The sequence below is a fragment of the Eleginops maclovinus genome, chromosome 2, assembly GCF_036324505.1.
Source record: "Eleginops maclovinus isolate JMC-PN-2008 ecotype Puerto Natales chromosome 2, JC_Emac_rtc_rv5, whole genome shotgun sequence".
In the NCBI taxonomy this organism is placed as follows: domain Eukaryota; kingdom Metazoa; phylum Chordata; class Actinopteri; order Perciformes; family Eleginopidae; genus Eleginops; species Eleginops maclovinus.
The window spans coordinates 26,606,768-26,613,833 of record NC_086350.1 but is presented as its reverse complement, the minus strand read 5'-3'; the positions used below and the strand labels follow the sequence as shown (position 1 = coordinate 26,613,833).

The 7,066-nt window shown below is 47.2% G+C and overlaps 1 pseudogene; it reads left to right on the top strand.

Annotated features, from left to right (window-relative positions):
* The first annotated feature begins 508 nt into the window (after positions 1-508).
* On the top strand, positions 509-3,457 carry LOC134859848 (uncharacterized; annotated as a pseudogene).
* The last annotated feature ends 3,609 nt before the right edge of the window (positions 3,458-7,066 follow it).

The following is a 7,066-nucleotide window of genomic DNA, read 5'->3' as shown; positions in this document are numbered from 1 at the left end:
ATCCCGGACTGTTGTAGTGGAGCCTGGGCGGGAGTACCTGGTACCAGGCTACACACGTTTTCAAAGACAAGCTAAAGGGGAAATGATGCTGAGCCCCACCAAGGGTTTCGTTGAAAAACACAGACTGCTGGTAGCCCGAGCCCTTGTAGAAACTCGGCACTCCGGAACTGTGCCCCTCCGCATCTTCAATCCAGGCAACACTCCAGTAACCATCAAAGAGGGGGCCATCGCCGGTGTTCTTCAACCTGTCGAAGCTGTGCAGCCTGCAGCCACTACAGATCAGTCAGGGCAGGCTGTCATTGGTCCCACGGTCCCCCAGCACCTGCAACCGCTCTACACCCTGAGCTCTACTGAACTGAGAGCTGAAGAGCAGCCCCAGCTTGCAAAGCTACTGCATACATATGGCAGTGTGTTCTCTACTGGCCCTGATGACCTCGGCAGCACTAGCCTGGTGTAGCATGACATCCTAACCAGGCCAGGTGCCCCAGTCAAGCAAACACCAAGCCGTATGCCCTCAGAGAAGCAAGAAAGTGCCAACCAGCAGATACAACAGAGCCTGGAGGCAGGACTGGCCAGCCGCAGTCACAGCAGCTGGGCCTCACTTATAGTCATGGTGCGCGAAAAAGGACTGCACCTACCGCCTCTGCATAGACTATAGAGCCCTAAATGACAGCACTATTAAAGATGCGTATCCACTGCCCCCGCATCGAAGACACACTAGACACCCTCTCCAGTGCCAAATGGTTCAGCACTCTGGACCTCGCCTCCGGCTATTGGCAGGTCGAGCTGACCCCTAGAGCACGCAAAGCATCTGCTTTCTGAACAAGAAATGGACTGTTTGGGTGGAATGTGATGCCGTTCGGATTGTGCAACGCCCCAGCAACATTTCAGCGCTTGATGGACCGCGTGTTGACCGGCATATAGTGGGAAACCTGCCTCGTTTACCTGGATGACATCATCGTGCTGGGCAGAGATGTTCCCGGAGATGCTGCAACGACTGAGCCAGGTCTTCGACTGCCTCCAACAGGCTAACCTGAAACCTGCAAAATGCTTTCTCTTTTGCCGCCAGGTGGCCTATCTGGGCCACACTGTCTCTGAGGATGGTGTGGCTGCTGACCCCAGCAAAGTTCAGAAGGTGCAGGAGTGGCCGGCGCCTACATCAGTCCAAGAAGTCCGCCAGTTCATCGGCCTTGCATCATACTACAGGCGGTTGGTCAAAGACTTTGCCTCCTCTCCATGCCCTGACAAAGAAATATGCCCGTTTTCACTGGAGTGAAGAATGCCAGGCGTCATTCAACGAGCTCAAGCGTCTGCTAACCACAGCACCGGTTTTGGGTTATCCACTCGACCAAGGCACCATGATACTGGACACAGATGCAAGCGATGTGGGCATTGGCGCTGTCCTCTCTCAGGTTCAGCAAGGCAGAAAGCGTGTGCTGGCCTATGGGAGTCGCAAACTATCCAAAACTGAACAGAATTACTGCACTACACGACGTGAACTGCTGACTGTGGTGGAGTTTACATCACACTTCAGGCAGTATCTCCTGGGCCGGCCCTTCACAGTGCGCACTGACCACAACAGCCTTCGCTGGCTAACACGTACACCTTGCCAGGTGGTTGGAGAGACTGGGTGAATACAACTTTGAGATTGTTCATCGGGCCGGCCTGCTACACAGCAACGCAGACAGCCTCTCAAGGAGACCCTGCCAGCAGTCTTGTCCATGTAAGCTGCCATGCCCCTCCCCTCAGCTGGTGAGGTTTTGTGATCAGGCGGTGCAGTGCCAGTTGGACTCTGACATCAACCTGGCGATGCTGAGCCCAGTGGGGGTAGAGAGACCCTCAGCTTCCACAGCAGTGAGTCCAGTGGGGGTAGGAGAAGCTTCACCTGCTGGGGTTGACAATATAAATCCTGGAATAATCTACCGGACTACGACCAACAACACTACTGGGCTGTTCTGTGGCTGGAGCCCAGAGGAGCTGCAGAAGGCTCAGGAGGCTGACCCAGACATAGGCCCCATCAGAGCATGGATGGAGGCCAGCGGCAAACGGCCGCAATGGGTAACAGTCTCCTCGTACAGCCCAGCTACAAAAACATATTGGAGCCAGTGGAAGCGGCTCTATTTCAAAGACGGAATTCTGGTTAGGCGGTTCTACTGCCTAGATGACACACAGTTTTATCCACAAGTTGTGCTGCCTCGAGTCTTCCACCCTGATGTCATGAAACAAATGCATGACGGCCAAATAGGTGGAGATTTTGATGTGGAGCGCACAGTGGCTCGGCTGCAAACCCGATACTTCTGGTACAGAATGAGAGAAGATGTCGCCCTCTGGTGTAGCACCTGTACCAGCTGTGCATCCAAAGCCAGGCCCCGTAAGACACCACAAGCTCCAATGGGCACTGTCTGGGTATGAGCCCCCATGGAGCGCATCGCCTTGGACATCATGGGGCCCCTGAACAAGACAGATGGCAAAAACTGTTATGTGCTTGTGGTACAGGACTATTTTACAAAGTGGGTGGAAGCTTACCCCCTTCCCAACCAGCAGGCTGTAACTGTGGCTGAAGTGCTGGCCTCAGAGTGGGTGTGTCGTTATGGAGCACCACAGACGCTGCACAGCGATCAAGGCCGAAACTTTGAATCTGAAGTGTTTCAGGAAATGTGTAAGTTGTTTGGCATTGAGAAAAACACGCACAACACCTTTCAGACCTCAGTCTGATGGCCAAGTCGAAAGATGTAATGCCACACTACAAAAGATGCTGGCCACAACAGCTGAGCGCTGCCACTGGGACTTGGACCTCATGATTCCCTATGCTGTTATGGCTTACAGTGACACTAGTTTCACCCCCAACTTCATGATGTTCGGCCGGGAAGTGAGCGACCCGGTGGACCTGGTAGCTGGTCTACCCCAAGACTCTGGCACACTCCTTTCAGCCCCTGAATATGTCCAGCAGACCCGACAACGCCTAGAACTGGCTCACCAAATCACCAGACAGGCCCTTGGAGAGTATGTAAGACATGCCAAGAGACAATACGACCAAAATTGCTGTCGAACACAGTACCAGATTGGTGATGCTGTGTGGAACCTGATTAAAGGGACACGGAGAGTCAAAAACAAAGTCAGGAAGTTTCTCCCGTCGTACGAAGCACCATACTTTGTTCTGGGGCAATTGGATGATCTGGTGTATCGCATCCAGAAAGGCCCTAAGACTAAAGTGAAAGTGGTTCACCATGATCAGCTGAAACCCTACCGCTGCCGTGATCCACCGGACAATGCCTGGGTTATGGAGCATGCCCACAGAAGGACACCTACGAAGCTCTGCTGGGCTGTTGCTGATCATACGTTCCAGAAGCCTGCGAATGACACGGATGTCACAAGCAAACCTGAAATGCACATTTCACTTGATTTGTTTGTTTACCCAAAACACAAAGTGTGTGCTAAACCAATTCACCAGATGTAACACAAGGTTCATTTACATCTGTGCTCCCGTGTAGTCAGTAAACATGCCTATTCATTAAGTAGTTGATTAACAACTTATTTCAGTTACTGTTGACAATCTGTACATTTACGCATGGCTGATATTGATTAATCACAATGTGTTCAACCTAGAAACGTCAGCAATGCTGGCTTGCTAACTTTATGCAGACTGAAGTTGCTGGATGCCGTCATGTAAAAGTTGATGCCAAAACGGCGGTTGTAAAAATAGGTTTAGTGACTGTAAACAGGAAAATAGAAACATTTATTGTTGTTACTTTGAATAGCTCTGAGGCGCCTCGCGACAGGTCCACTGTCAATCAAAAGCGCAAGGGGGCGGGTTCGGAGAGCAGCTGTGCCGTGAGTGGCTCTGTCCATTGTGAACTCGCGGCGTGATTGGCTTAGGACTAATCTCCGCAATGGACAGCGAGTGACCACGCCCTCATTTATGCAAACACTTTAAGGCTTAATATAACTAAAGGGGTTGCGTTATAAAAAAATTCACTCCCCAAACTGTTGTCATGAAGTTGGAATCTAACTATATCCAGAATATGTTTCTTTGGATCCAGGCTGGAAACATGTTTATTTCTGCTGTAAAGTAGGGCATTTGAAAATGGAGGTTTATGGGAATTGCGCCTTTCTGCATCCACATCCTATCGGCCACTAGATGAACTGCAGTTTGTGGCACTTCCTTATGGGCTTCATGGCTCTGCCCCGGAGTTTGCCGCTTGGTTGGGACGTGTCACGTGGGCAGGACGTTATCAGGAGTTTAATGTAAAGCAAGCCCACATTTCCGATATTACATCATATCGGCAGCAAATCTGGATCAGCTCGTTTGTACCCCCATTTTTAGAGATGTGGGAGGAAAAGAGAGAGGGTTGTATTTTACACACTTTGTGAGTCTCCTTACACACATATTTATGTATAAAAGACATACAAAGTGCAGTCTTTTTCAAATAGAACACAAATCCAAACCTTCCTGTGTTCCGGAATACATTGCACTCCGGAACAAGAACGGTGTCATAGCAGAAGAGTTCCGGAATGCTTAAAGACTTTGAAGTCCACTTCGGTTCTGTAGCAGCCAGTCTCTTCATTGCATTGCAATTGAACAGCAGCATTGTACGTTGGCACCCGCAAACTACAATCGCAACCTAACGCATTTCACAGAAAGGATATTTCGAGAAAGAAATACAGAGTCAGACTGAAATCCATCACTGAAGTAAGTCTAAGTGGATCTTATCTATAAATATTTAGGATTTTGTGTTTTCATATACATACATGTTGTTTTAACATTGTAGTTTGAGTAGTTTAATGTAACTTTTTTAATATTAGGCTTTAAACACTGACAATAATTTATGTTATGTTATACAGATTGTCAAACGCAAGTCAACCATGGACATCCGGTACAGCCCATACCAAAAAAAGGCTGGGACAATGGTAAGTCTCTTCTCTGCTTTATAGCTGAAAACTGCATACACATTCACAAAATCATATACATCCATGCTATTTTATGTCAAGGCCACAACATATTACATACAACTACAACTGTGAAATGATGTGCTCCCAAACTATCATCAATAAACAAATAAACTAACAAAAAGGAAATCTTTTCTAGGCAAATGACCATCAGCTGAACATCAGGGCTCACAGAAGAGATCAAACTGACAGGTAAGTGTAGCATTAGAGTTCAATAACTTCAAATTTAAGATCCCAAAGATGAGATCTGGATTGATTGTTGTAGTAATAGCTTTTAACAAAGTGTGCTAACTAATGTTTTGACATAAACATGTCTTTATCTGACTTTTAGCAGAAACCGCAGCTTTCAAAAGCCAGCCACTATGGGTCACCAAAGCAGGGACTACTACTATGGACACTCTGATGCCAAGAAGCTCCCCCTGCCTCCAGGGCCCCCATCTGCCCACAAAAAGATGAACTTAAAGAGGAGTGATGGGAAAAAATACCCGCATGACGTTACGATGTCTCCTGCTCCTGCCTACACTGGGAAAATCAAAAGCAAGATGTTTCAAAACCTAAAAGCTATGAGAGGAAGATGTTCTCCAATGGAGGTTGACCCACCTCAGAAGCAGTCCCAATCGGATGTCTCAAGATGTTACGATGTCTCCTGCTCCTGCCTACACTGGGAAAATCAAAAGCAAGATGTTTCAAAACCTAAAAGCTATGAGAGGAGGATGTTCTCCAATGGAGGTTGACCCACCTGAGAAGAGTCCCAATCGGATATCTCAAGACGTTACGATGTCTCCTGCTCCTGCCTACACTGGGAAAATCGAAAGCAAGATGTTTCAAAACCAAAAAGCAATGAGAGGAAGATGTTCTCCAATGGAGGTTGACCGAGATGTGGAAATGAGTCCGGCTGCCGCTGTGTTCAACACAAGGAACACAAATACATTCCAACAACGTCAGCCCAGAAGGCGTAGTCCAATGGAGGTTAACCCAGCTCCAAAGCGTCCCAAGCGGATGTCCCGAAATATGGAAAAGCATCCAGCTGCCGCTGCGTTCAACACAAGGAACACAAATACATTCCAACAACGTCAGCCCAGAAGGCGTAGTCCAATGGAGGTTAACCCAGCTCCAAAGCGTCCCAAGCGGATGTCCCGAAATATGGAAAAGCATCCAGCTGCTGCTGCGTTCAACGCAAGGAACACAAATACATTCCAACAACGTCAGCCCAGAAGGCATAGTCCAATGGAGGTTAACCCAGCTCCAAAGCGTCCCAACCGGATGTCCCGAAATATGGAAAAGCATCCAGCTGCTGCTGCGTTCAACACAAGGAACACAAATACATTCCAACAACATCAGCCCAGAAGATGTAGTCTAATGGAGGTTAAGCCAGCTCCAAAGCGTCCCAACCGGATGTCTCGACATGTGGAAATGCGTCCTGCCTTAACTGTGTCCAACACAAGGAACACACAACTTCAAAACAGCTGGTGTCGTCCAGAAATGGTTTACCCTGCTCTGAAGCAATCCTTCCTGATTTACTGAAATGCTCCGAAGCATCACAATCGAAGCAATCTATGGAGCTATTATCCTGCCATAACTGTACAAACAAACAAGTGTTACATATGAGTTACTCACAAACACAGTGTGGTTTACATATATTTACATTTTTATTGTAAGTTTGTTGTATTCATTTTATTTATTCTCTGGGTGATTAAGTGTTTGTGTAATGTCTTTTGCTGAGAAAACGACAACAAACTCACCTGTTGACCATTCAAAGTGTTAATGTAGTATGATATCGGATCTCTAGAAAGAGCACTGTCATCAGACTGGCAGGGGCTGATACTTACTCTGCGTTACGGTGGCCCTGAAGTGCAAGTCAGAACAACATTTCACAAAACACAACAACATTTCACAAAACTCAACAACATTTCACAAAAGACAACAACATTTTACAACATTTCACAACATTTCACAAAACACAACATTTCACAAAACACAACAACATTTTACAAAAGACAACAACATCTAACAAAAGACAACAACATTTTACAAAACACAACAACATTTCACAAAAGACAACAACATTTTACAAAACACAACAACATTTTACAACATTTCACAACATTTTACAAAACAC